At 56.5% G+C, this 26064-nt stretch overlaps 2 protein-coding genes and 1 pseudogene across 6 annotated transcripts in view; 1 reads left to right on the top strand and 2 right to left on the bottom strand.

Annotated features, from left to right (window-relative positions):
* Positions 1 to 26064, bottom strand: part of LOC102945014 (zinc finger protein 883-like) — a 705100-nt gene that overhangs the window by 21701 nt on the left and 657335 nt on the right. The window contains exon 1 of one of the 3 annotated variants that reach the window (XM_043537469.1): positions 7469 to 7683. The exons of 1 other annotated variant lie outside the window; for it this stretch is intronic. The gene's annotated coding sequence lies outside the window, so the exon portion shown is untranslated. Of the gene's footprint in view, positions 1 to 7468; positions 7684 to 26064 lie in introns of those variants that run through there. One more of the 3 variants, XM_037887473.2, reaches the window with a different exon arrangement.
* Positions 1 to 26064, top strand: part of LOC102934537 — a 1094240-nt pseudogene that overhangs the window by 502339 nt on the left and 565837 nt on the right.
* LOC102933291 (zinc finger protein OZF) overlaps positions 1 to 26064 on the bottom strand; it is a 1218290-nt gene that overhangs the window by 780398 nt on the left and 411828 nt on the right. The window lies entirely within an intron of this gene.

The raw sequence follows: 26064 nt of genomic DNA, 5'->3' as shown, positions 1-26064 counted from the left end.
TAATCGCCTTTTATGATGAGATTACTGGTTCTGTGGATGAAGGGAAAGCAGTGGATGTATTGTTTCTTGACTTTAGCAAAGCTTTTGACACGGTCTCCCACAGCATTCTTGTCAGCAAGTTAAGGAAGTATGGGCTGGATGAATGCACTATAAGGTGGGTAGAAAGCTGGCTAGATTGTCGGGCTCAACGGGTAGCGATCAATGGCTCCATGTCTAGTTGGCAGCCGGTGTCAAGTGGAGTGCCCCAGTGGTCGGTCCTGGGGCCGGTTTTGTTCAATATCTTCATAAATGAACTGGAGGATGGTGTGGATTGCACTCTCAGCAAATTTGCGGATGATACTAAACTGGGAGGAGAGGTAGATATGCTGGAGGGGAGGGATAGGATACAGAAGGACCTAGACAAATTGGAGGTTTGGTCCAAAAGAAATCTGATGAGGTTCAATAAGGATAAGTGCAGGGTCCTGCACTTAGGATGGAAGAATCCAATGCACAGCTACAGACTAGGGACCGAATGGCTCGGCAGCAGTTCTGCGGAAAAGGACCTAGGGGTGACAGTGGACGAGAAGCTGGATATGAGTCAGCAGTGTGCCCTTGTTGCCAAGAAGGCCAATGGCATTTTGGGATGTATAAGTAGGGGCATAGCGAGCAGATCGAGGGACGTGATCGTCCCCCTCTATTCGACACTGGTGAGGCCTCATCTGGAGTACTGTGTCCAGTTTTGGGCCCCACACTACAAGAAGGATGTGGATAAATTGGAGAGAGTCCAGCGAAGGGCAACAAAAATGATTAGGGGTCTAGAGCACATGACTTATGAGGAGAGGCTGAGGGAGCTGGGTTTGTTTAGTCTGCAGAAGAGAAGGATGAGGGGGGATTTGATAGCTGCTTTCAACTACCTGAAAGGGGGTTCCAAAGAGGATGGATCTAGGCTGTTCTCAGTGGTAGCGGATGACAGAACGAGGAGTAATGGTCTCAAGTTGCAGTGGGGGAGGTCTAGGTTGGATATTAGGGAAAACTTTTTCACGTGGAGGGTGGTGAAACACTGGAATGCGTTACCTAGGGAGGTGGTAGAATCTCCTTCCTTGGAAGTTTTTAAGGTCAGGCTTGATAAAGCCCTGGCTGGGATGATTTAACTGGGAATTGGTCCTGCTTCGAGCAGGGGGTTGGACTAGATGACCTTCTGGGGTCCCTTCCAACCCTGATATTCTATGATTCTATGATTCTATGATAACTGATAAGGTAGAAGCCACTAAAACCTGGGCTGCCTATGAAACAAATACAAGAATATATGGGTAATTCCTCAGTTTTGCCTGCAATTAACAAAGGTATTTGTATAAAAAGGAGATATTTTAAGCAATGACTGACTGCCCAGAGGGGTAGATCTATGTTCTTTTTGTCTTTCAGAAAACCAGAGAAAACTGATGCCAGCTGAAAAGCAATTCAACATCTCATGAACTTACTGGCACAATAGGAAGTCTGTTCTGTGTTCTATGTCCTGTCTTGCGGTGTTTGTCTTGTGGCCAGAATTGCTGTGTTTAATTTTTCATAGGACAGTTTAGTTTAAAACTAAATAGAAGGGTTAAATCAAAATGCAGATACTTGTTTTATTCAACTTGGAATACAAAGTGTTTGGATAATATCAGAAAAATGTGATAGACTAAAGTTTAATACATTTGCTTAAGTAAAAAAAAAAAAAAAAAATTTCATTTGCCAGATCTTTTAATTGAAAAAAATTGTTAAAATTCGCACACCAACAGTCTTTGGAAGCGAGGACATGAAAGGTTCACCCACTCCCCATATTATACATGAGATCCTTCTGGCTACCTCACATTTCTAGCCAGAGGGCTGGGGAGGGAGGAAAGCTATTGGACACCAGCGGTTGTACCAAGCGGACTCCTCAAAAGTGGGTGTGCTTGTCCCGGCTTGTTGCTCCAAAGCTCCGTAATAAAGTCATTTTCCTCGAAGTGGGTATGTGGCATACGTTGAACAATAAGACGAAAGTGCTGTATAATGGGCAATGTACAGGTGTTCCTTTTTGAACAAAGGTGTGTGGGTGGAAAGTGAAAGTTTCCTTTGCAGGTTAATAAAAGCCAAGAAGGGGAAAAGAAATAAAACGGAGGATGAGCTAATTCCACGCTGTAGCTGGCAGGCTCGGTCCAAAGATAAGACACTGGCCTCCCCAAGGACACTGCTTACAGCTAGGATTTGGCTGACAGCCAAGAAAGAGGGGGGCTTGAATGTGCCCAGGCAGCTGTAAGATCTGCAACACGCTGCCAGACATTAATGAAATGTGTGAGGTCTCTGTATTTACAGGTAAAAGAAGTCCTGCTTCAAGAATCCTGAGCAAACCTGCCATTTGTTAAAACCAGGTGACTGGGTCTACATAAAGGTCTATCAACAAAAGACTATTCTGGCCCCATGCTGGAAAGGCCCTTATTAAATCCTGCTAACTACCAACACTGCTGTGAAGTGCCAAGGACTGACTGCCTGGACCCATGCTTCTTACTGCAAAAAGACCCCTCCGCCTCGAGATGACTTCACTTCGACTACTGATCAGCCTCCTTCTGGGTTTTTTTTCCTTTCCCCCTTTTGGACAGCAGAGAAAAGGACAAGGTGAAGGACTAGTCACCTCTCCCTTGTCCACTGACAGAGCTAACCTGCATTCAGTATTTGCTAAAGAAACCAAAGCACGACAGGGTGACATGCTAGTAACCTCTCCCCTGTATAATGCAAAACCGTGACTCTTCCAAGAGAGAAGAAGGAGAAGAAGGAACGCCTGCTCTGCTGAAACCACCAAGATCCAAGGATTCCTGACTGCAAAAGACACTGAGATTGGCCTTGGTGGCGAAGACGGAGCATTGTACATTGGCAGGGAGGGAATTGCAGGATGTATTCTTGGGAATGTGGAGTGAAGTGGTGGGGTGGGTTTCTTCCAGGGGCTGGACTCTGTGCTTCTGGGCAAGTATGAATACCAGAAACGCCTTACAGCCACGAACATTACTCCCACCATCTGCCACCACTCCTTTGCAGGTAAAGGGTCCTGGATCCACCACAGCTACATTAAGTTGGCGCTGGGACCCCCACCTGACCCTGACAAGCCATCGGACGAGCCACTTCACGAATGAACGCCACGACCAACCCCTGGACTGAGCTTTCCAGCTATTGGGACCTTCACGGCCCACCAGGACTTCTTGTGTTCTTGTTTATCAGACTTACATTGGCGGCGTTGTTTTTTGAATGGTATAGAGAAGGATGCCGACATTGGTAGGGTTTGCCTGGGGGGTTCCTCTCCCTATTCCCAAGTCCAGTACAAGGATGGGAAGGCAATAGCTTCTTGAATTTAACCCGTGCCATAAAACAGGGTGTACATCAAACGCAGTGTTGGATTTGTATTCATACCCCCACATATTTGGGTCAGGGGGTCCCATTGGTAGGGGTACCTATCCCCCTTAATCGAACACTCCAAGCTAAGCTATGGGCAAACACTTCATTCAACTGGAATGTTACGATCCAAAGATGGTCTATTGATATGGTGGCCCAGGGTAATTATGCTTTATGTGTGTCACGACGTAAGGGCATGGAAAATACAGTTTTTGTGGAAAATTTTGTGGGATGCAAGGACACCACCCAGATCAGCTCTGGTGCGGCAGGCCCCTCCACCTACTCCGGGGCCCCGTGGCCAGTCCCTGAGGGGTCTGGCTGGTATTGGTTATGCAATCACACAGCCTATAAGGTTCTCCCAGCAGGATGGTGTGGTCCATGTACCTTAGGGGCGATAGTACCCGCCGTGACAGTACACCAAACCCTGACCCAGGGAGAGATCCGCAATCTAGTATGGAGGGACAGACGAAGTATTCCTTTTAACCCTCTTTCTCAATGGCCCACTGGCTTTCGCTCCTTTGTGCGATGGTTTCTGCCCTGGTTGGGAGTAAGCGAACTAGAAAAAGCTATAGTTAACATTTCAGCTGCTTTGAAATTAATGGCAAATGCAACTGCAGATGCCTTATCTGCCCTTCAAATTGAAGTCACTCAGGTATCCCAAACTACATTGCAAAACCGCCTAGCCCTGGACTATCCCCTTGCAAACCAGGGCAGGGTTTGTGCTCTGGTTAACTCAAGCTGTTGTGTATTTGTAAATCAGCAGCACAGGGTGGAAACTGAGATCCACCTCCTCATGCAGCAGGCAGCCCTATTCCACCACGCCAGCCTCGACAATACCAGCGCTGGGTTCCAGGAGGTCTGGAACTGGCTCACCTCACGGCTACCAGATGTGGGGGCTTGGGGACGGCGTATTTTGTATTTCATTCTTTTGGCTGTTCATTGCTTTTGTGTTATTTTTTGTATGCCTACAATGTTGTGGTATGTGCTATCGGCAACTGCTAACTCTGCATCATGGTTACTCAGCCCCGATATAGTTTACTGACGTACGAAAGAAAAGGGGGGACTGTTAAGGAAAAGTTAACATATGTGACTTCATTTTGGTTTGGGGCCCACCATTGTCTAAAAGCAAACACATCATGCACCAGGAGGAGTGTTCCTTAGATACTGCATTCCTGTGAAAACCCCCTCCTTGTTTCCAGCCTGTCTCGACTCCCGGTTTCTGTTCTTTGTCTGTTCCTAACTCCCTGCCTCCTGGCCTTGATGCGAGCCTCCCATCCTGATAAGAAAGGCTACTGGTGCATTGCTTTAGGACCATGTTGTGTAGTTGAAATAATGGTTTAGCACGAGGAATGCACCAAGCAGGGATAGGTGGTAGATAAGGGAAGGCTTTGTCTATTGGCGAAGGTTTCCGATGCACGAGGGCAACATGCTTTGCTAAAAGGTATATAATCTCTGTATAACTGGCATGCGGGGTCCCCTCCTGATTAGCAGGGGGGCACCACGCTCGAGCGTAATAAACTTAGTATCTTTGGGAACTCTGCCGTGTGGACTTTGTTCGTGTGCCTCAGCCTACACTCGAACTATGCGTGTCCTATCAGGTATAATTCTTAGCAGTTCTTGTGCGTGACCTATCAGGTATAATTCACAGCAGTTTGTGTGCGTGACCTGTGAGGTATAATTCGCAGCAGTTTGTGTGCGTGACCAATTAGGTATAATTCGTAACACACCCCAGCAGGAGGGATGTGGGGTCAGGAACTGGCTTTTCCTCTCTCTGATCCTCACCTTGTCCACAGGAAAGTGATTCTGCCCAGGGATGCTGCAATACAAGTGTCTGGGCAGATGGGAGATCTAGAAATCCCTCTCACCACTTATTTCTCCCACTGCCCCTTTCAGTCTCTTTCCTCCCTTCTAGCTCCTTTGCCCTGTCCCCTCCCCCTGCCCCCTGGCTGGGAAAGCCCCATTCCTGGGTTGGTTGCTCCCCCATGGCTGGATTTGCTCCTGCAATTGCTAACGGGAGGAGAAATGAGGAAGGGCCGTTTGTGCAGAGTCACTTTCATGGCAGACCCCAGCACTTTCCCCGAGGTCTCCCAATTACCTGGAGTCTCTGGCTCAGAATTTAGCATTAACAGGGCCCAGGGCTGCCCCAGGGGGCGAGTACCAGCTGGAGAAAGTCCTCACCTCAGGCGGGCACAGAGGAAGCCTTAATTCAGGTCACCTCCCAGCACAGCTCCCGCGGGGGGAGCAGCAGCTGCCCAGATCGCAATGGAGGCTGCAGGGTCTGACCAGGAAGCTGAACCCCCATATCCTGAGCAGAGGGGGACAGAGCGTCTGAGCCGCCTTCCCTCCCTTAGCTCTCTGGGGAGAGCAGCGAAGGAAACCACCTCCCCATAGGGACAGGCGCTGATTGCATCCGTCCCATTGGATTAACACTGGTTTCAATGACACCAGAAGCACTGTTCAGAAAGGATGAGGCCAGAATCCTCCTCAACAGATCACTGTGTGGGAGCGCTCACCCCCTTCCCACCTCCCTCAACCCCCAGATCTCGGGCACGGGCTCAGGGCAAGAATTTTCCCCACATAACTGGAAGTTCCTGCAGTTTTCCAGAGGGAAGAGAAGCAAAATCGGTGGTGGTTTCACCTCACCGTGTCTGATAAGTGGGTAGAAAGTTCTCACCACGCCCTGCTGGCCACTCACACAGGCAGAGGGAGCCCGGGGGGATGCTTCTTTAACAGGAGAAGGGAAGGCCTGGAGGGCCAAAATAAGTAAGAAAGTTCCATACTCTGTCACTAGCAAATAATGGCCACCGTGGATCCACCCCAGAGGTGGCTGCATCTTAGCACTGCAGGAAGCCACCCCTCACGGAGAACCTTTGTCACGGGGTTTGGGATACTTCTGGACCCACGCTGCACTCAGAGGGACCTCCTCATCCCGTGCCAGCTGGAGAAAAGAAAAGTGTCCAGACAACTCTCCTGTCGCCAGCTGGGAACCACCGATCCCCCAAACAGGGGGAGGCCCCTGGCTGTGATGGGTATTGAATATATGGCTGATCTCTTTAATCGGCAAATATTTTAACAGGGCAAAATTATTCATAGATAACTAGAGAGAAAGTGGGGCAAATGTTTAGGGTATTTTAGATCAGTCTTTGAGATTTGCAGAGAAAACGGGTCACAAACTCCGCATGTGATAATATGAGAGAAAAACACCGAGATTGGCGGGGGTTTTATATGGCTATTAAATAACGAGCGGGAAAAGGGGAAATGTTTGAAGGGATTTTATATGACTGCCCAACACATAAACAAGGTAATGTTTTTCCCCACCCCACCATTCACGTGGGGAGTAGGGAGCCCTTTGAGGAGCTGCTTTAAGAGGGCAAGGGAGGGGAGATGCAGCAGGAAGGTCCCTGGAAGAGGGAAAGGGGGAGTAGCAGGAGGTGGGCAAGTGATTGGCAATTGGTGGCTGGGGGCAACTGTGTTTGTAGCTGGGGGGATGCCACTGGGATTGGGTAACCGGGGTCCTGGGGGTCACTTGCTCTTCCCCTCCCGGCCCTGGCAGAGAACGGCCACCCCATCCCCACCCCAGAGGCAGCCGAGTATCAGGGCTCCCCGGAACAGTCCCCACTGAGCCCGATCCCTTTGGGGGGGAATGACTCAGGGCAACATTTTCCCATCTGAACACAAATTAGTGCCGATAAAATGGGTGCGAAAATCCCCCCAAATCAGAGGAGATTTTAACCTGACATTTGATGATTATGGAGAGAACAGGGGGAAATTGGGGGGTTGGGGGGGGGGGAGACCAGAGAGCGGATGCTTGGAGGGGAAAGGGGGGAACCTCTCTGGATTTTAAAGCCACGTGTGACGCTGAGAGAGAAAAGGGGAAGAACCAGGGGGCACAAACAGGGACAGGATCCAATTAACCCCCCTCCCCCGGGGAATTTCCTGGCTGCCCAGAGACAGTTCCACCCCACAGCTGCCCCACTGACCTTCCCCTCCTGGCACCTCCCCCTCCTCCCCCCCCCCACACCAAGGAGGACCCCCCCCCCTCCAGGAACCCAGGAGTCCTGGCCCCAGCCCCCCCAGTCTCTGTCCCCACCTGGATTCCAGCTGCGCCCCTCGGATCTCGGGGCTTTGTTCTCCCCGGCTCCTGCCTCCTTCCTCCCGGCGGCTCCAGCCCCTTCCTGTGCCCGGCAAACCCCCCCGCGGCTGCCGCGCTCGGACCCGGCCCGAGCCGGTCCCGGTCCCCGGCAGCGCTTCGCCGGGCGGTGACTTCGCAGCCGGAGGAGGAGGCGGGGGCTGGTCAGAGGCGGGGGAGGGACCGGGCTGTTTGCTCGCAGGACGCCTGGGTTCTCTGCCTGGCTCTGGGGGTGGGGGGTTAGAGCAGGGGGGGCTGGGAGCCAGGACTCCTGGGTTCTCTCCCTGGCTCTGGGAGGGGAGTGGGGGGTAGTGGGTTAGAGCAGGGGGGGCTGGGAGCCAGGACTCCTGGGTTCTCTCCCTGGCTCCAGGAGAGGAGTGGGGTGGGGTCTGGTGGGTCAGAGCAGGGGGGCCTGGGAGCCAGGACTCCTGGGTTCTCTCCCTAGCTCTGGGAGGGGAGTGGGGGGTAGTGGGTTAGAGCAGGGGGGGCTGGGAGCCAGGACTCCTGGGTTCTCTCCCCGGCTCTGGGAGGGGAGTGGGGTCTGGTGGGTCAGAGCAGGGGGGCCTGGGAGCCAGGACTCCTGGGTTCTCTCCCCGGCTCTGGGAGGGGAGAGGGGGCTGGTGGGTCAGAGCAGAGGGGGCTGGGAGCCAGGACTCCTGGGTTCTCTCCCTAGCTCTGGGAGGGGAGTGGGGGGTAGTGGGTTAGAGCAGGGGGGGGCTGGGAGCCAGGACTCCTGGGTTCTCTCCCTGGCTCTGGGAGGGGAGTGGGGGGTAGTGGTTAGAGCCTGGGGGGGGCTGGGAGGCAGGACTCCTGGGTTCTGTCTATGAGGGAGGGTGCCTAGCTGGCATTGTCTCTCTCATCCCCCTTAATCTTGCTAACAAATCTGGAGCACGGGTCCCATGCAGAGGGGAGGTCTGGAGGACCCATGATGCCCTGGGGCCTTTTCAAGGTCTGATCGCCCCCTGCTCCCATTTCGAGGGGGGAGGAGATGGGGCTGCCCTGTGCCTATTGCAAGGACATGAAAGGAACAGGAGGGGACTAGAGGCCACCACGGGGCATTGCGCCAGTCCAGGTCCCGGCTCACTCCTGGGTTCTCTGCTGGCTCTGGGACGACAGTGGGGTCTAGTGGTCAGAGCACGGGGCTGGGGGAATGGGAGCCAGGATGCCTGGGTTCTAATCCTTGGTGTCTCACTTTGGGGGATGTTTGCCCCTCCGTGCCTCAGTTTCCCCTGAGTAACCTGAAGCTGATTACGGCTTCTCATGGGGCTGTGGGAAAAGCTGGGAGTCTGGGGGGCGGGGAGCATCCTCCCATCTCCCCTACCCTGGTTCTTCCCTGTTGTGGCCGAATTCTGCCACATGCTGGGTGTCCCTGATCCGGCGGGAGGCCAGTCAAGCACCACTTGGCTGACCAGCGCGATACAGTTCAGCGTTCTGTGACACCCATCCCGTGCGGTACCATGCCACTATATTATGGGACTCCATTAAGAAAGAACTAAAGGAGGTCAATGTAATTCATGGCAATCAACATGGGTTTGTGGGAAACAGATCCGTCAGTCTAACCTGAGATCTTTTTTGAGGCGAGGACAAGTTTAGTTGACAAAGGTAATAGCATTAGGAGAACAGACAGACTTCTGTAAGGTGTTGGACTGGGTAGCACACATTTGGGTTACAAAATGCGTGCTACAAAATGAAAATGGCCCACATGAAATGGATTAAAACCTGGCTAAATGAACGGTCAGAAAATGTAACTGTAAATGGGGACTGTGACGAAGTGGGACTGTTCTTAATATTTTCTCCGAATGCTGTGTGGGTGCCTCAGTTTCCCCTATGCATTTCTTAAGTCTCTTGGTGGTGGGATAAGGGGGTGTGATTGCTGCAGAGCCCTAGAGGGCAGGGGTCTGCACAGAGAATGGCCGACACCCTGTCTCCTCACAACTGATGGCCTGGGACCCTCCCCTGCAAGGTGCCAGCTGAAGGGGTTGGAGAACAAAGAGATCCGGTGGCCTCCTAGCCTGGGAAAGAGACAAAGGCCAAAGGACGGGGGTCTGAGTTTGGAGCTGGCTGGGGAAACGGAGGGAGGCCCAGCACCGGGGTCTGGGCTCCCCAGCACCGGGGTGTGGGCTCCCCAGCACCGGGGTCTGGGCTCCCCACCCCCGAAGATGGACGTGACTGAGGGATCCTGTTGTCTGTACCTACAAGCTCTGGTTTGGACTGTGTTCCTGTCGTCTAATAAACCTTCTGTTTTACTGGCTGGCTGAGAGTCAAAGTGAATCGCAGGAAGTGGGGGGTGCAGGGCCCTGACCCCCCCCCACACTCCGTGACAGGGACTAAGGGTGTTTCCAGTGAGGCCCTGCAGGGATTGGTTCTTGGCCCAATGCTATTTAATATCTTTAATCAATGACCTGGAAGAAAACAAAATCATCACTGAGAAAGTTTGCAGAGGACACAAAAACTGGAGCAGCGGAAAACAATGGAGAGGAGGGTCACTGCAATCTGGAGTGCTTGATAAACTGGGTGCAAGCAAACAATATGCAAATTAATACCTCTTAAAATGTAACTATATATAGCTAGGAACAAGGAGCGTCAGCGATACTTACAGGATGGGGGACTCTCTCCGGGGAAGCAGCGACTCTGAAAGAGATCTGGGGCCCAAATTCAGGAAGGACGTGGATACATTGGAGAGGAGTCAGAGAAGAGCCATGACGAAAGGATTAAAAAACCGACCTGAGCGCGAGAGACTTCAGGAGTTCAATCTAGTTAGCTTGCCGAAGAAAAGGTTAAGGGGTGAGTTGATTATAATCTAGAAGTACCTACGTCAGGAGTGGCCAATCATTTTTGCAGAGGGGTCGTCACCAGCCGCACACTTCTACGATATTAATGGAGAGGGTGCGAGGTCTGGAAGGGAATCTGGGTGCGGGGAGGGGGGGGTGTCTGACCTGGGGCAGGGGTGCAGGCTCTGGCCGGGAGGTGCTTGCCACAGGCGGCTCCCGGCCGTGCCCACACCTGCAGGCACCACCCCTGCAGCTCCCATTGGCCGGTTTCTGCAGAGATGGGCCAGGAGCTGCTTCCGGGAGCGGCGTGGGGCCATGGCAGGCAGGGAGCCTGCCTGAGCCCCGCTGCGCTGCGGGGCTTTTAGCAGCTCGGACTCAGAGATCCCAAGGGGGCAGAGGAGGCGGGACAGAAATGTTAGATGGGCCGGATCCGGCCTGTATTTTGCCCGCCCCTGAGCTACGTGGAGAACAAATATTTAATACTGGGTTTTTCAGTCTAGTAAATTGAAGCCAGACGACTTCAGAGTGGAAATAAGGCGCAAATTGTTTAAAGTGAGAACAATTTCCCAAGGGTCACGGTAGATGCTCCATCCCTGGCAATTTTTATATCAAGATTGGACGCGTTTCTGCTCCAGGAATGATTGTGTGATTCAGGGGGTCAGACTAGAGGATTGCGAAGGTCCTGCGATGGCGTGTCCACCCCACACAGCCTCCCCCCCAAAAGGCGTTAATTAGGCCAATTAACCTAGAGGCTGCACCTGGAGGAAAGCCTTGGCGTGCTAGGGTCTAATTGCGGATGAAGTCCAGCTGGGCAAGGAGCTGAGCGGGCTCTTTAAAGAGAGGAAATGGGCAGGTTTAAGGTTGCCAATTTTGGTTTTCCTGGAGGTTTCATCCCTAATTTTTAATTAAAGATTTGCTCTTCAGTGCCTGGAGACTCCAGGATAACTGGAGGTTTGGCAATCCTCGGCAGCAGGGCCGGATTTACACCTTACGGGCCCCCTTAGGCTCAGCATCTTCAGCGCCCCCCTGCCGACAACTGACCCTGGGGTTTTCCATAGAGTTGGTGAGCTGATTCTCCACCTGCACCCCAAGGAGGTGCTGCCCAGGGGTGAGTAGGGTGGGCCTCCGTCACAGGTCCCTGCTGGCCTTGGTCTCAATGAATTTTCCACTCCCTTAAGTATAGGAAGGATGTTCGCTACTCTCCGGTCGTAGGGTGCTACCCCGGATAGAGAGAGGTCGTAAAAATCCTTGTACGGACTGGCAATCTCCTGTGCCAGTTGGTTCGCTATTCTGGGGGGTAAATGACATCCCGCGCCCCCAGACTGATCCTGCCCAGCCCAGCCCCCCCAATCCCCTGCCCCCAGAAGACAAAGCCTCCCAGGCGGGGGGAGGGTGTCAATTCTCTGGGGGAATTTGGGGGTGCCCCTGTGGGGGTGCGGGAGACACCCAGAGCAACTATAGTGGGGAGGGAGTGTCAGTTCTCAGAGGGGAATTTGGGGGTGTGAGGGGTGTCAGTTCTCCAGGGGAGCAATTTGGGGGTGCGCTTGTAGGGGTGGGGAGACACCCAGCGCAGCTACGGCAGGCGAGAGGGGTCAGGTCCCGGGGGGGCAGGAATCTGGGGGTGCGCTCGTGAGGGTGGGGAGACACCCAGCGCAATTACAGCAGGGGAGGGACTATAAGGTGGGTAGAAAGCTGGCTAGATTGTCGGGCTCAACGGGTAGTGATCAATGGCTCCATGTCTAGTTGGCAGCCGGTGTCAAGTGGAGTGCCCCAGGGGTCGGTCCTGGGGCCGGTTTTGTTCAATATCTTCATAAATGATCTGGAGGATGGAGTGGATTGCACCCTCAGCAAGTTTGCAGATGACCCTAAACTGGGAGGAGTGATAGATACGCTGGAGGGTAGGGATAGGATACAGAGGGACCTAGACAAATTGGAGGATTGGGCCAAAAGAAATCGGATGAGGTTCAATAAGGATAAGTGCAGGGTCCTGCACTTAGGATGGAAGAATCCAATGCACCGCTACAGACTAGGGACCGAATGGCTAGGCAGCAGTTCTGCGGAAAAGGACCTAGGGGTGACAGTGGACGAGAAGCTGGATATGAGTCAGCAGTGTGCCCTTGTTGCCAAGAAGGCCAATGGCATTTTGGGGTGTATACGTAGGGGCATTGCCAGCAGACCGAGGGACGTGATCGTTCCCCTCTATTCGACACTGGTGAGGCCTCATCTGGAGTACTGTGTCCAGTTTTGGGCCCCACACGACAAGAAGGATGTGGATAAATTGGAGAGAGTCCAGCGAAGTGCAACAAAAATGATTAGGGGTCTGGAACACATGACTTATGAGGAGAGGCTGAGGGAGCTGGGATTGTTTAGTCTACGGAAGAGAAGAATGAGGGGGGATTTGATAGCTGCTTTCAACTACCTGAGAGGTGGTTCCAAAGAGGATGGCTCTAGACTATTCTCAGTGGTAGAGGAGGACAGGACAAGGAGTAATGGTCTCAAGTTGCAGTGGGGGAGGTTTAGGTTGGATATTAGGAAAAACTTTTTCCCTAGGAGGGTGGTGAAACACTGGAATGGGTTCCCTAGGGCAGTGGTGGAATCTCCTTCCTTTGAGGTTTTTAAGGCCCGGCTTGACAAAGCCCTGGCTGGGATGATTTAATTGGGGATCGGTCCTGCTCTGAGCAGGGGGTTGGACTAGACACCTCCTGAGGGCCCTTCCCACCCTGATCTCCTATGGTTCGAAGAAGAAAATTTAAGAGGGGGGTGTCAGTTCTCGGGAAGGGGGAATTTGGCGATGGGGAGACACCCAGACCAATTACAGCGGGGGGGGGGGCAGGTGTCAGTTCTTGGGGGGAATTTGGGGATGCATCTGTGGGGGGGTCAGTTCTCGGGGGGGGATTTGGGGGTGCACTCGTGGGGGTGGGGAGACACCCAGTGCAGCTATGGCAGGCGAGAGGGATCAGGTCCTGGAGGGGGCGGGAATTTGGGGGTGGGGAGACACCCAGCCCAATTACAGCAGGGGGTGTCAGTTTTTTGGGGGTGCATCTGTGGGGGTGTCAGTTGTTGGGGAGGATTTGGGGGTGCACCTGTGGGGGAGGGGGTGTCAGTTCTCAGGGAGGGGGGATTTGGGGTGCACCCGTGGGGGAGGGGGTGTCAGTTCTCGGGGAGGGGGGATTTGGGTGCACCCGTGGGGGAGGGGGTGTCAGTGCTCGGGGAGGGGGGATTTGGGGGGGCACCCGTGGGGGAGGGGGGTGTCAGTGCTCGGGGAGGGGGGATTTGGGGTGCACCCGTGGGGGAGGGGGTGTCAGTTCTCAGGGAGGGGGGATTTGGGGGTGCAGCCGTGGGGGAGGGGGTGTCAGTTCTGAGGGAGGGGGGATTTGGGGTGCAGCCGTGGGGGAGGGGGTGTCAGTTCTGAGGGAGGGGGGATTTGGGGGTGCACGCGTGGGGGAGGGGGTGTCAGTTCTCAGGGAGGGAGGATTTGGGGGTGCACGCGTGGGGGAGGGGGTGTCAGTTCTCGGGGAGGGGGGATTTGGGGGGGCACCCGTGGGGGAGGGGGTGTCAGTTCTCGGGGAGGGGGGATTTGGGTGCACCCGTGGGGGAGGGGGTGTCAGTTCTCGGGGAGGGGGGATTTGGGGTGCAGCCGTGGGGGAGGGGGGTGTCAGTTCTCGGGGAGGGGGGATTTGGGGGGGCACCCGTGGGGGGTGTCAGTTCTCGGAGAGGGGGGATTTGGGGGGGCACCCGTGGGGGAGGGGGTGTCAGTTCTCAGGGAGGGGGGATTTGGGGGGGCACCCGTGGGGGAGGGGGTGTCAGTGCTCGGGGAGGGGGGATTTGGGGGCACCCGTGGGGGAGGGGGTGTCAGTTCTCGGGGAGGGGGGATTTGGGGGTGCACGCGTGGGGGAGGGGGTGTCAGTTCTCAGGGAGGGGGGGATTTGGGGAGCACCCGTGGGGGAGGGGGTGTCAGTTCTCGGGGAGGGGGGATTTGGGGGCACCCGTGGGGGAGGGGGTGTCAGTTCTCGGGGAGGGGGGTTTGGGGAGCACCCGTGGGGGAGGGGGTGTCAGTTCTCGGGGAGGGGGGATTTGGGGGCACCCGTGGGGGAGGGGGTGTCAGTTCTCAGGGAGGGGGATTTGGGGTGCACCCATGAGGGAGGGGGTGTCAGTTCTCAGGGAGGGGGGATTTGGAGTGCACCCATGAGGGAGGGGGTGTCAGTTCTCGGGGAGGGGGGATTTGGGGGCACCCGTGGGGGAGGGGGTGTCAGTTCTCAGGGAGGGGGATTTGGGGTGCACCCATGAGGGAGGGGGTGTCAGTTCTCAGGGAGGGGGGATTTGGGGTGCACCCGTGGGGGAGGGGGTGTCAGTTCTCGGGGAGGGGGGATTTGGGGGTGCACCCGTGGGGGAGGGGGTGTCAGTTCTCAGGGAGGGGGGGATTTGGGGAGCACCCGTGGGGGAGGGGGTGTCAGTTCTCGGGGAGGGGGGTTTGGGGAGCACCCGTGGGGGAGGGGGTGTCAGTTCTCGGGGAGGGGGGATTTGGGTGCACCCGTGGGGGAGGGGGTGTCAGTTCTCGGGGAGGGGGGATTTGGGGGCACCCGTAGGGGAGGGGGTGTCAGTTCTCGGGGAGGGGGGGATTTGGGGTGCAGCCGTGGAGGAGGGGGTGTCAGTTCTGAGGGAGGGGGGATTTGGGGTGCAGCCGTGGGGGAGGGGGTGTCAGTTCTCAGGGAGGGGGGATTTGGGGGTGCACGCGTGGGGGAGGGGGTGTCAGTTCTCAGGGAGGGGGGATTTGGGGGTGCACCCGTGGGGGGGTGTCAGTTCTCGGGGAGGGGGATTTGGGGGTGCACGCGTGGGGGAGGGGGTGTCAGTTCTCGGGGAGGGGGGATTTGGGGGGCACCCGTGGGGGAGGGGGTGTCAGTTCTCGGGGAGGGGGGATTTGGGGGGGCACCCGTGGGGGAGGGGGTGTCAGTGCTCGGGGAGGGGGGATTTGGGGGTGCACCCGTGGGGGAGGGGGTGTCAGTTCTGAGGGAGGGGGGATTTGGGGTGCAGCCGTGGGGGAGGGGGTGTCAGTTCTGAGGGAGGGGGGATTTGGGGGTGCACACGTGGGGGAGGGGGTGTCAGTTCTGAGGGAGGGGGGATTTGGGGGTGCACGCGTGGGGGAGGGGGTGTCAGTTCTCAGGGAGGGGGGATTTGGGGTGCACTCGTGGGGGAGGGGGTGTCAGTTCTGAGGGAGGGGGGATTTGGGGGGGCACCCGTCGGGGAGGGGGTGTCAGTTCTCAGGGAGGGGGGTTTTGGGGGGGGCACCCGTGGGGGAGGGGGTGTCAGTTCTCGGGGAGGGGGGATTTGGGGTGCACCCGTGGGGGAGGGGGTGTCAGTTCTCGGGGAGGGGGGATTTGGGGTGCACCCGTGGGGGAGGGGGTGTCAGTTCTCGGGGAGGGGGGGATTTGGGGACACCCGTAGGGGAGGGGGTGTCAGTTCTCAGGGAGGGGGGGATTTGGGGGTGCAGCCGTTGGGGAGGGGGTGTCAGTTCTGAGGGAGGGGGGATTTGGGGTGCAGCCGTGGGGGAGGGGGTGTCAGTTCTGAGGGAGGGGGGATTTGGGGTGCAGCCGTGGGGGAGGGGGTGTCAGTTCTCGGGGAGGGGGGATTTGGGGGTGCAGCCGTGGGGGAGGGGGTGTCAGTTCTGAGGGAGGGGGGGTTTGGGGGGCACCCGTGGGGGAGGGGGTGTCAGTTCTCGGGGAGGGGGATTTGGGGGTGCACGCGTGGGGGAGGGGGTGTCAGTTCTCGGGGAGGGGGGATTTGGGGTGCAGCCGTGGGGGAGGGGGTGTCAGTTCTCGGGGAGGGGGGTTTGGGGAGCACCCGTGGGGGAGGGGGTGTCAGTTCTCGGGGAGGGGGGATTTGGGGGTGCACGCGTGGGGGAGGGGGTGTCAGTTCTCGGGGAGAGGGGATTTGGGGGGCACCCGTGGGGGAGGGGGTGTCAGTTCTGAGGGAGGGGGGGATTTGGGGGGCACCCGTGGGGGAGGGGGTGTCAGTTCTCGGGGAGGGGGGATTTGGGGGGGCACCCGTGGGGGAGGGGGTGTCAGTGCTCGGGGAGGGGGGATTTGGGGGTGCACCCGTGGGGGAGGGGGTGTCAGTTCTCGGGGAGGGGGGTTTGGGGGTGCACCCGTGGGGGAGGGGGTGTCAGTTCTCGGGGAGGGGGGATTTGGGGTGCAGCCGTGGGGGAGGGGGTGTCAGTTCTGAGGGAGGGGGGGTTTGGGGGGCACCCGTGGGGGAGGGGGTGTCAGTTCTGAGGGAGGGGGGATTTGGGGTGCACCCGTGGGGGAGGGGGTGTCAGTTCTGAGGGAGGGGGGGTTTGGGGGGCACCCGTGGGGGAGGGGGTGTCAGTGCTCGGGGAGGGGGGATTTGGGGGTGCACCCGTGGGGGAGGGGGTGTCAGTTCTCGGGGAGGGGGGTTTGGGGGTGCACCCGTGGGGGAGGGGGTGTCAGTTCTCGGGGAGGGGGGATTTGGGGTGCAGCCGTGGGGGAGGGGGTGTCAGTTCTGAGGGAGGGGGGGTTTGGGGGGCACCCGTGGGGGAGGGGGTGTCAGTTCTCGGGGAGGGGGATTTGGGGGTGCACGCGTGGGGGAGGGGGTGTCAGTTCTCGGGGAGGGGGATTTGGGGTGCAGCCGTGGGGGAGGGGGTGTCAGTTCTCGGGGAGGGGGGTTTGGGGAGCACCCGTGGGGGAGGGGGTGTCAGTTCTCGGGGAGGGGGATTTGGGGGTGCACGCGTGGGGGAGGGGGTGTCAGTTCTCGGGGAGGGGGGATTTGGGGTGCAGCCGTGGGGGAGGGGGTGTCAGTTCTGAGGGAGGGGGGGTTTGGGGGGCACCCGTGGGGGAGGGGGTGTCAGTTCTCGGGGAGGGGGGATTTGGGGTGCAGCCGTGGGGGAGGGGGTGTCAGTTCTCGGGGAGGGGGATTTGGGGGTGCACGCGTGGGGGAGGGGGGTGTCAGTTCTCAGGGAGGGGGGATTTGGGGGTGCACGCGTGGGGGAGGGGGTGTCAGTTCTCGGGGAGGGGGGATTTGGGGTGCAGCCGTGGGGGAGGGGGTGTCAGTTCTCAGGGAGGGGGGATTTGGGGAGCACCCGTGGGGGAGGGGGGTGTCAGTTCTCAGGGAGGGGGGATTTGGGGGTGCACGCGTGGGGGAGGGGGTGTCAGTTCTCAGGGAGGGGGGATTTGGGGTGCACCCGTGGGGGAGGGGGTGTCAGTTCTCAGGGAGGGGGGATTTGGGGGGGCACGCGTGGGGGAGGGGGTGTCAGTTCTCAGGGAGGGGGGATTTGGGGGGGCACGCGTGGGGGAGGGGGTGTCAGTTCTCGGGGAGGGGGGATTTGGGGGGGCACCCGTGGGGGAGGGGGTGTCAGTTCTCGGGGAGGGGGGTTTGGGGAGCACCCGTGGGGGAGGGGGTGTCAGTTCTCAGGGAGGGGGGATTTGGGGTGCAGCCGTGGGGGAGGGGGTGTCAGTTCTCAGGGAGGGGGGATTTGGGGGGGCACGCGTGGGGGAGGGGGTGTCAGTTCTCAGGGAGGGGGGTTTTGGGGTGCACCCGTGGGGGAGGGGGTGTCAGTTCTCAGGGAGGGGGGGATTTGGGGGGGCACCCGTGGGGGAAGGGTGTCAGTTCTCAGGGAGGGGGGATTTGGGGGGGCACCCGTGGGGGAGGGGGACACCCAGCGCAGCTACGGCGGCCGAGAGGGGTCCGTTCCCGCCGCGCCTGGAGGAGGGGGAGGGCGGGGACCCCTGCCGGGGGCGGGGCTGCGGGGCGCGTGACCGCCGCGGCCGCGCGCGCGAGGCTCGTTGCCGGGCGCGGGGGCGGGGCGCAAGGTCGCCGGGAGCAGCCCGGAAGTGACGCGGCGCGTGCCGAGCCGTGGGGCTCCCTTGGGGGGGTTCCCTGAGGGCGGTTGGCGCGGCGCCGCGAGCCGTGACCTCACCTCACCCCGCGCGCGGCGGGTTGTTCCCTGAGGGCGGTTGGCGCAGCGGCGCGAACGTTGGACCGGGCGCGTCATCGTGACCCGCCGAGCCGCGCGCCTGCCCTGCGGGTCACGGGGGGTGGGGCGTGGCCGGGGGAGTGAGTGTGTGGGGGAGGCAGGGTGGCTGTGGGGGGTTTGTGGGGGAGGCAGGGTGGCTGTGGGGGAAGCAGGGTGGCTGTGGGGGGTGTGTGGGGGCGGCAGGGTGGCTGTGTGGGGGAGGCAGGGTGGTTGTGGGGTGTGTGGGGGAGGCAGGGTGGCTGTGGGGGCTGTGTGGGGGCGGCAGGGTGGCTGTGTGGGGAGGCAGGGTGGCTGTGGGGGGTGTGGGGGGGGCAGGGTGGCTGTGGGGGAGGCAGGGTGGCTGTGGGGGCTGTGTGGGAAGCAGGGTGGCTGTGGGGGCTGTTTGGGGGGGGCAGGGTGGTTGTGGGGGGGGCAGGGTGGCTGTGGGGGGTGTGGGGGAGGCAGGGTGGCTGTGGGGAGGCAGGATGACTGTGGGGGGTGTGGGGGCGGCAGGGTGGCTGTGTGGGGGAGGCAGGGTGGCTGTGGGGGAGGCAGGGTGTCTGTGGGGGCTGTGTGGGGGCGGCAGGGTGGCTGTGTGGGGGAGGCAGGGTGGCTGTGGGGGGTGTGGGGGGGGCAGGGTGGCTGTGGGGGAGGCAGGGGGTTGTGGGGGGTGTGGGGGGTCAGGGTGGCTGTGTGGGGGCTGTGGGGGAGGCAGGGGGCTGTGGGGGGTGTATGGGGGAGGCAGGGTGGCTGTGGGGTGTGTGTGGGGGGGGCAGGGTGGCTGTGGAGGGTGTGTGGGGGAGGCAGGGTGGCTGTGGGAGGTCTGTGGGGGAGGCAGGGTGGCTGTGGGGGGTGTATGGGAGAGGCAGGGTGGATGTGGGGAGGCAGGGTGGCTGTGGGGTGTGTGGGGGAAGCATGGGGGCTGTGGGGGAGGCAGGGGGGCTGTGGGGGGTGTGTGGGGGAGGCAGGGTGGCTGTGGGGAGGCAGGGTGGCTGAGGGGTGTGGCTGTGGGGGAGGGAGGGTGGCTGTGTGGGGTGTGGGTGTGTGGGGGGCAGGGTGGCTGTGGGGTGTGGGTGTGTGGGGGGGCAGGGTGGCTGTGGGGGAGGCAGGGTGGCTGTGGGGGGTGTGTGGGGGAGGCAGGGTGGCTGTGGGGGGTGTGTGGGGGAGGCAGGGTGGATGTGGGGAGGCAGGGTGGCTGTGGGGTGTGTGGGGGAAGCAGGGGGGCTGTGGGGGAGGCAGGGGGGCTGTGGGGGGTGTGTGGGGGAGGCAGGGGGGCTGTGGGGGGTGTGTGGGGGAGGCAGGGTGGCTGTGGGGAGGCAGGGTGGCTGAGGGGTGTGGCTGTGGGGGAGGCAGGGTGGCTGTGTGGGCTGTGGGTGTGTGGGGGGCAGGGTGGCTGTGGGTGTGTGGGGGGGCAGGGTGGCTGTGGGGGAGGCAGGGGGCTGTGGGGGGTGTGTGGGGGGTGTGTGTGGGGAAGCAGGGTGGCTGTGGGAGGGCAGGGTGACTGTGTGGGGTGAGGCAGGGGGACTGGGGGAGGTAGGGTGGCTGTGGGGGGTGTGTGGGGGAAGCAGGGTGGCTGTGGGGGAGGCAGGGTGGCTGTGTGGGGTGTGTGGGGGGTGTGTGTGGGGAAGCAGGGTGGCTGTGGGAGGGCAGGGTGACTGTGTGGGGTGTGTGTGGGGGAAGCAGGGTGACTGTGTGGGGTGTGTGTGGGGGAAGCAGGGTGGCTGTGTGGGAGGCAGGGGGCTGTGGGGGGTGTGTGGGGGAGGCAGGGGGACTGGGGGAGGCAGGGTGGCTGTGGTGGGTGTGTGGGGGGGGCAGGGTGGCTGTGTGGGGTGTGTAGGGGAGGCAGGGTGGCTGTGGGGAGGCAGGGTGGCTGAGGGGTGTGGCTGTGGGGGAGGCAGGGGGGCTGTGTGGGGTGGCTGGGGAGGCAGGGGGGCTGTGGGGAGGCAGGGTGGCTGTGGGGGCTGTGTGGGGGAGGCAGGGTGGCTGTGGGTTGATGCCTCTGTAGTTCATCCAGGCATGAATTCCAGGCGTGCCATGGCCTGTATCCCACCGGCAGTCGGACTAGTCCAGTGGTTCCCAACGTTTAACAACCCACAAACCCGTTTCACTAAAATGTCAAGCCTCGCGAGCCCCCTCCTAAAAATGGATATTTCCCGGGATTTTCTCCTTTACCCGAGTATAAATGCTAAAAGCCGTGATCTTGGAAATATAAACTTTGTTTTTACGACCTTCTTAATACACACTATTTATTATTATTCATCATTACAGTATTTTATTACATTCTGAGAACGGCAACACTCTTCCCAGGTCTCGCTGTGGCAGCTTGTATCACTTTGAATACGCCTGTTGTAAGACGAGGCTCCTAGGTTTCCTCCGGGAGCATCAGATGTGAACCAGCCCGAAGGGCTTCGAGAAGCCAACTCACAGAGTTCCCCCTACACAAGCATTCAGGTCTTGAGCAGTCCAGGCAAACAACGCACGTTACAACGAAGCTTAAACTTGTTCTTTGTCATAATTTTAAAAACCACACGAGCTGCCTATTGAATTTTAAAAACATCAAAAAAAAAAAAAATCCACCTCCCTTTCCATTTCTTAAAAGGTGTCCTGGAGTTTAAATGTCCTCAGTGCGATAGAGATGCTGGCTTTGAGCTGCTCAGCTCTTGGAAGTCCAGGGGCTCCGGGCTGCTGGCCCCGTGCTGCCTGGGGTCCCTCGGGACAGCTCTGTCCACCAATCGGGAATTTTTTCCCGGGAACCCCCTGTAACATTTTGCCAACCCCCAAGGGGTTCGTGAACCCCAGTTTGGGAACCACTGGACTAGAGGATCACAGTCCTCCCCTCTGGCCTTCGACTGTCTGAATCTAGGACTCTGAACTCCTGCAGCTGGTTCCCTGCTGAGTCTGAGCCAAATGATGCACAGCAACAACAAAAGAAACAGGCCCCGCTAAGCTAATTGACACCCGTGCATCCCTATGTGTGCTTGGCGAGCAATGGCTTCCCGGGGACGCTGTGGCAACAGAAAATTCGAGACAACTAGTATCGTATACAGGGGAGACCATGAAAGCATTTATCGGGAGACCGATCCTGCCCCACCCAGGGAATTGGGAGTCATGGGTAAAATAAGGTGTTCAGAAGCAGGATCAGATTGGGAATAGGGGTAAGGAGGATGCAATATCGGGAACGCCTAACCTTAACGAGGGGAGACATCGCGGATTTAGCCATTGGGTTCCTATGGGCAAATAGTGACGAGCCAGCAGAAACACTCACCCCCCTCCAGTAATGCTGTACGTAGGTGTGTGGCGGTAAAGGCCTCAGAAGGAGGGCAAGCCGAAGAAGGGGACCCATGGGTGGACGAGTTTCCTGGGGTATGGGCTGAAAATAAATCGGAGTGTGGGAAAATGGATGCTGAGGTTTTAATCCAAGGGCCTGACCCCACTCCACGGTGTCCATACGGTATCCTCAGGAGGCAGAGGAAGGAATAAAATCTTCCATAGAACGTTTGTTAGCACAGGGTGTCGTTGTGCAAATGGCTGGTACTAATAATGCCCCGATTTGGCTTGTACTGAAATGGGATGGGAAGACCTGGAGAATGACAGTTGATTTTAGAGCATTAACTGCAGTAACCCCTGCCACTGCCCCGGGGGTGGCCAAATACCAAGAAGTAGTTGATGCAGGAGCACAGGGGTTCTCAGGAATAGACTTGGCAAATGCTTTCTTTGCCATTCCCTTACGCCCTGAGTCTTGGCACAAATTTGGGTTCACTTCCTGGGGACAACAGTTGTGTTTTACAAGGGTCCCCCAGGGTTTTCGTAATGCACCTGCAATTTGTCCCTCCCATGTGGTTAAGATTGAAAAATTGATACCTGAAGCCCAAAATAGGGTAATTTCCTATGTTGATGATATATTGGTGCGTGGGGACTATAGGGAGGAGGTTGGTAGGCTCACTGAGCAGCTATTACAGATCATTCAAGGCTAGCAGAGCCAAGGCCCGATTGGTACAGCAAAAGGTAAAATATTTAGGGGTCATATTGGGAAAGGAAGGACAAACCCCAGCGGCACACTGGGTGGAACTGAAAACTTCCCGCCCCTACTCATGGGGCATCCTTAAGAGCCCTTTTGGGAACTGTAAACTTCTCAAGAGATTTTATTGAAATGTATGCTGACAAGAGTCATCCACTGTATTTTCTCCTAAAGAAAGGGGGGCAATTGGAGTGGGGACCTTATCAAGCAGAGGCATCGCTGACTCTGACACAGGATTTGGCCCAGGCCCCAGCCCTCTCATATCCAAAGGTGGGAGAAGCATTTATCCCGCCACTGGCTAGTATGGTTTGTCGCTCTGGGAGCAGTGCTTTTACAGAAGCAAAGCATGGGGCAATTACAACTCGGGGTCTGTAGAGCCAAAACACTGAATTACACTGAGCAGAATTTTACACGCTGTGTAAATAGAGAGGGTGCTTGGCCTTGGTATGGGCCTTGCTGCATTGGGAATATATAATTGTAGGATCCAACATCATAGTACAGACAATACATTCCCCGTTAAAATACGTAATATCAGGAAAAGTGCAGGAGAGATAGGTATCTAATCCTACGTTGGCACAATGGACTCTGGCCCTTGTAAATCAAGGGATAACTAGAAAAGGGAAAGGTACTATCCCCTGTACCACGTGCCCTGAAAGTGCAAGGGCTGGAGCATGAGTGCCCCCTCCCGAAGTATAAAAGGGTGGAGTGGCCAGTGACATCGGGACTCACCCTACAGAAAGCTCAAGAGAAAAATGCACAAATCTGGTTCGTGGATGGGTCTAGCGATTCTCGTGCTGGGAGAGCTAAGACAGGACTTGGAGCTGTAAAGGTAAATACCGACCAGGAACTAAAGGGACCAGTAAAGCCACAAGCTGCAGAAGCGGTGGTGATATTAAGGTGTTACAGCTGGAGGATCAGGAAGCCGCCCTGGCAGTTTTTCCCGACTGGGACTCGGTGTGCAGAGCCGTAGTGGTGTGACTGCCCATCTGGGCAGCTAGGGGTATGTGCCCAGGAGATGGAAAGCGGGTAGCTCGTGAACTGTACTGGGAGCAAGTGGTGGTGTGAAGAAAGGGAGACAGTTACGTAGCACATGGAAACACCTCAGAAACCAGGGAGTGAGGATGGATTTTGGAATAACAGGGAGGATGTGTTAGCCCAACAAGCGACCGTGTTAACACAAGGCAAGAAAGAGAAGGTAATCAAAGCAGTGCACAAAAGCAGGTGACAAGCCCAGAGGTGTTGGCTCTACAAGCCCTCCAGGATGGGGACGATGAAATTGAATGATTACTGAAGCAAAAAACTATCCTAGGAAAATGGCATGTACATAAAGACCCTGGAGGGGTGGCGTGGGTCCCTGAGCATGACCCAGATCTTGGGGAAGAGCCTAAAAGGTGGTTAGTGCCTAAGAAAGTCAGGACTGAATTGATTCAGTACGTGCATGAGCAAGGGCATTTTGAGGTGGACAAAATTCTGGATAGGATCAAAGACACAGGGTGGTGGCCCACCCTCAAGGAAGGTGGTGTAATACTTGTTTGCAATGTGCTATGGTCAATGCAGGCCCTCAGGTACAAAAGGGTCCCATTGCTCACCAAAGGATGGAGGGTCCGTGGGCCCGGTTACAGATAGACGATATTGGACCCCTACTAGTCACCCGCGAAATAACAAGTATTGTTTGAGGATTGCAGATCCCTTTAAAAAATGGATAGAAGCCATCCCAATAAAAGCCAACACATCTTTGACTACAGCCCTGCAATCGTTTAATGTGGTGGTTAGCCCATGGGCGCTGCCCCAAAAAATCAATTCGGACCAAGGCCCACACTTCATTGGGAAAACTCTGCAGGAACTATGTAAAATACTCGGCTTTAAGCAAAGGTTCCACATTGCAGGACACCCCCAATCCTCAGACAAGTGGAACAAACTCACCGCACTCTAAAGGATGCTTTAAGAAAAATGTTAAAAGAAAATGGAGAAGATTGGGATGAAAAACTGCCTGTGATTCTAACGGCCTTGAGGTTGGTCCGAGCGAGTCATGGTTGCAGTCCCTCTGTAGCAAGGACAGGAAGGGACATGAGAACACCCCAAAAAGGGTGGCTAGATGTAGATATTCCAGATGGGTGGCAACCCAGAGTGCTAAATAACCAAAGGATCCAGTCCCTTTTGGAGGCATTAACAGAAACCCGCAAGAAAAGAGCAGAACAATTGGGCCTTAATGTAAAAAAGCTGGGTAAAAAAGCCGATTTAGTGGGAGGTTGGGAAAGCAGGGGCTGGATTGAAAATGTGCAGAACAAGGTCATTCCTTGGGCATGAAATGGGAAGGCCCACTGAACTCTGTGGAAAAAGCCAGCCCAACAGTACACCAGGGAGAAATCTGGTCATAGAGGCTAAACAAGCCAAAGTTAAAATGGTTCCATGGAAAGGGGATTTCAAGCAGTAACCTCTAATTAGCCCCACCAAGGGGAAGGCTGGGGCGGGGGGTAGAAAAATGTTTTTGTCTTTCAGAGTTCCAAGGAAAGGCTGGAGCCGGTAGAAGAACACAAGTAACCTGGGCACCATAATGAAGAAGCTTCTGTCAGGTGTGTGTGTGTGTGTGTTGTATGTTGCATGTTGTTTGTCTGCTAGCCAACCCTGTTCGCTGGCCTGTTGACATTCATGCAGTAAATGTCTGGAGGAATGAATTCTGGATGATGGTACAATGTTGGATTAATCCATTAGTATTCAATCACAGCAGCTGTTGCTTGTGTTGGGAAAAGGGGTTTACCCATTACAAGACCATAATGGCCAGCGGGCTATCTCCAAAAGCTCCATCCCAATCTAGGTTGTCCTTAATGACTGGATACTCTAACACTATGTTAGGAAATGGTACAGGACCTAAAGCCACAGTATGTAATATTGACCACCTTAAACTCATACAGAAACAAGAAGGGGTGAATCCTTTTAGGATCCCGGTATTTACCCCAAAATGAGGGATACTGAAGGTCATGGGATTTCATCGCAGCCAGGAGGGGACTTTGACATTAGGATGTTAATGGGATTGGATGAGCCTCACCTGCTTCAAATCTGAGAATCAAGGCCCAGCACACTGACTATTCCCCCAGGACAACAATTGCAAACATCAGGAAACTGCCCCAATGCACCTTGGCCGGTGAATGTCTGGGATATAGGAGAAATGGAGCCCCCTGAATGGATTAAAGAAACTCAGGGCTGTGAATGTACTAAAAAACAACCTAAAGTTCCATTACAATATCCGTGTCTGACTAATTTTCATAATATCCCTCCCCAACTCAGTGAATATAGAAGAATTGAAAAGTCCATCAGTGCATCCTTGTCAAAATTAGGAATGGGGCAACACTTAGTTGCTAAAATACTGCCAGTATGGCAATAGCGCGGTGAAAAGGATTTGTTACTTTTAGCAGGGACTATGAAATCGGTACACGAAAATGTGTCCTTAGCACTAGCCTGTTCACAGGCTCAGGAAATAAGTTAGCAATTGCTCATTCAAATAATTTGGGAAGGCATGCGAGGAAATTTTCCTTTGGAAATAAAAAAGTTGAGTGGAAAAATGTTACAGAAGGGGAGAGACCATTAAAGGCCTGGTGGAAGTTGTTAAGCTTTATGCTGAATAAAGAGCAAATGGTTCGATGAGCATATATAACTCTACGCCCCGGTCCCGCTATTGATACCTATCCGGTGGTGCCTATGGGAATCCAGCTAACAAAAAATTTCCTTATGTGACTGCGCTGATCATCATTCCTGGTCGCATAAAGAAAACCAACAATGGAAAAGCATTGACATGTTTCAGTGT

The sequence above is a fragment of the Chelonia mydas genome, chromosome 28, assembly GCF_015237465.2.
Source record: "Chelonia mydas isolate rCheMyd1 chromosome 28, rCheMyd1.pri.v2, whole genome shotgun sequence".
Classification (NCBI taxonomy): domain Eukaryota; kingdom Metazoa; phylum Chordata; order Testudines; family Cheloniidae; genus Chelonia; species Chelonia mydas.
Note: the sequence above shows the minus strand (reverse complement) of the source record. Positions and strands in the feature narration are given on the sequence as shown.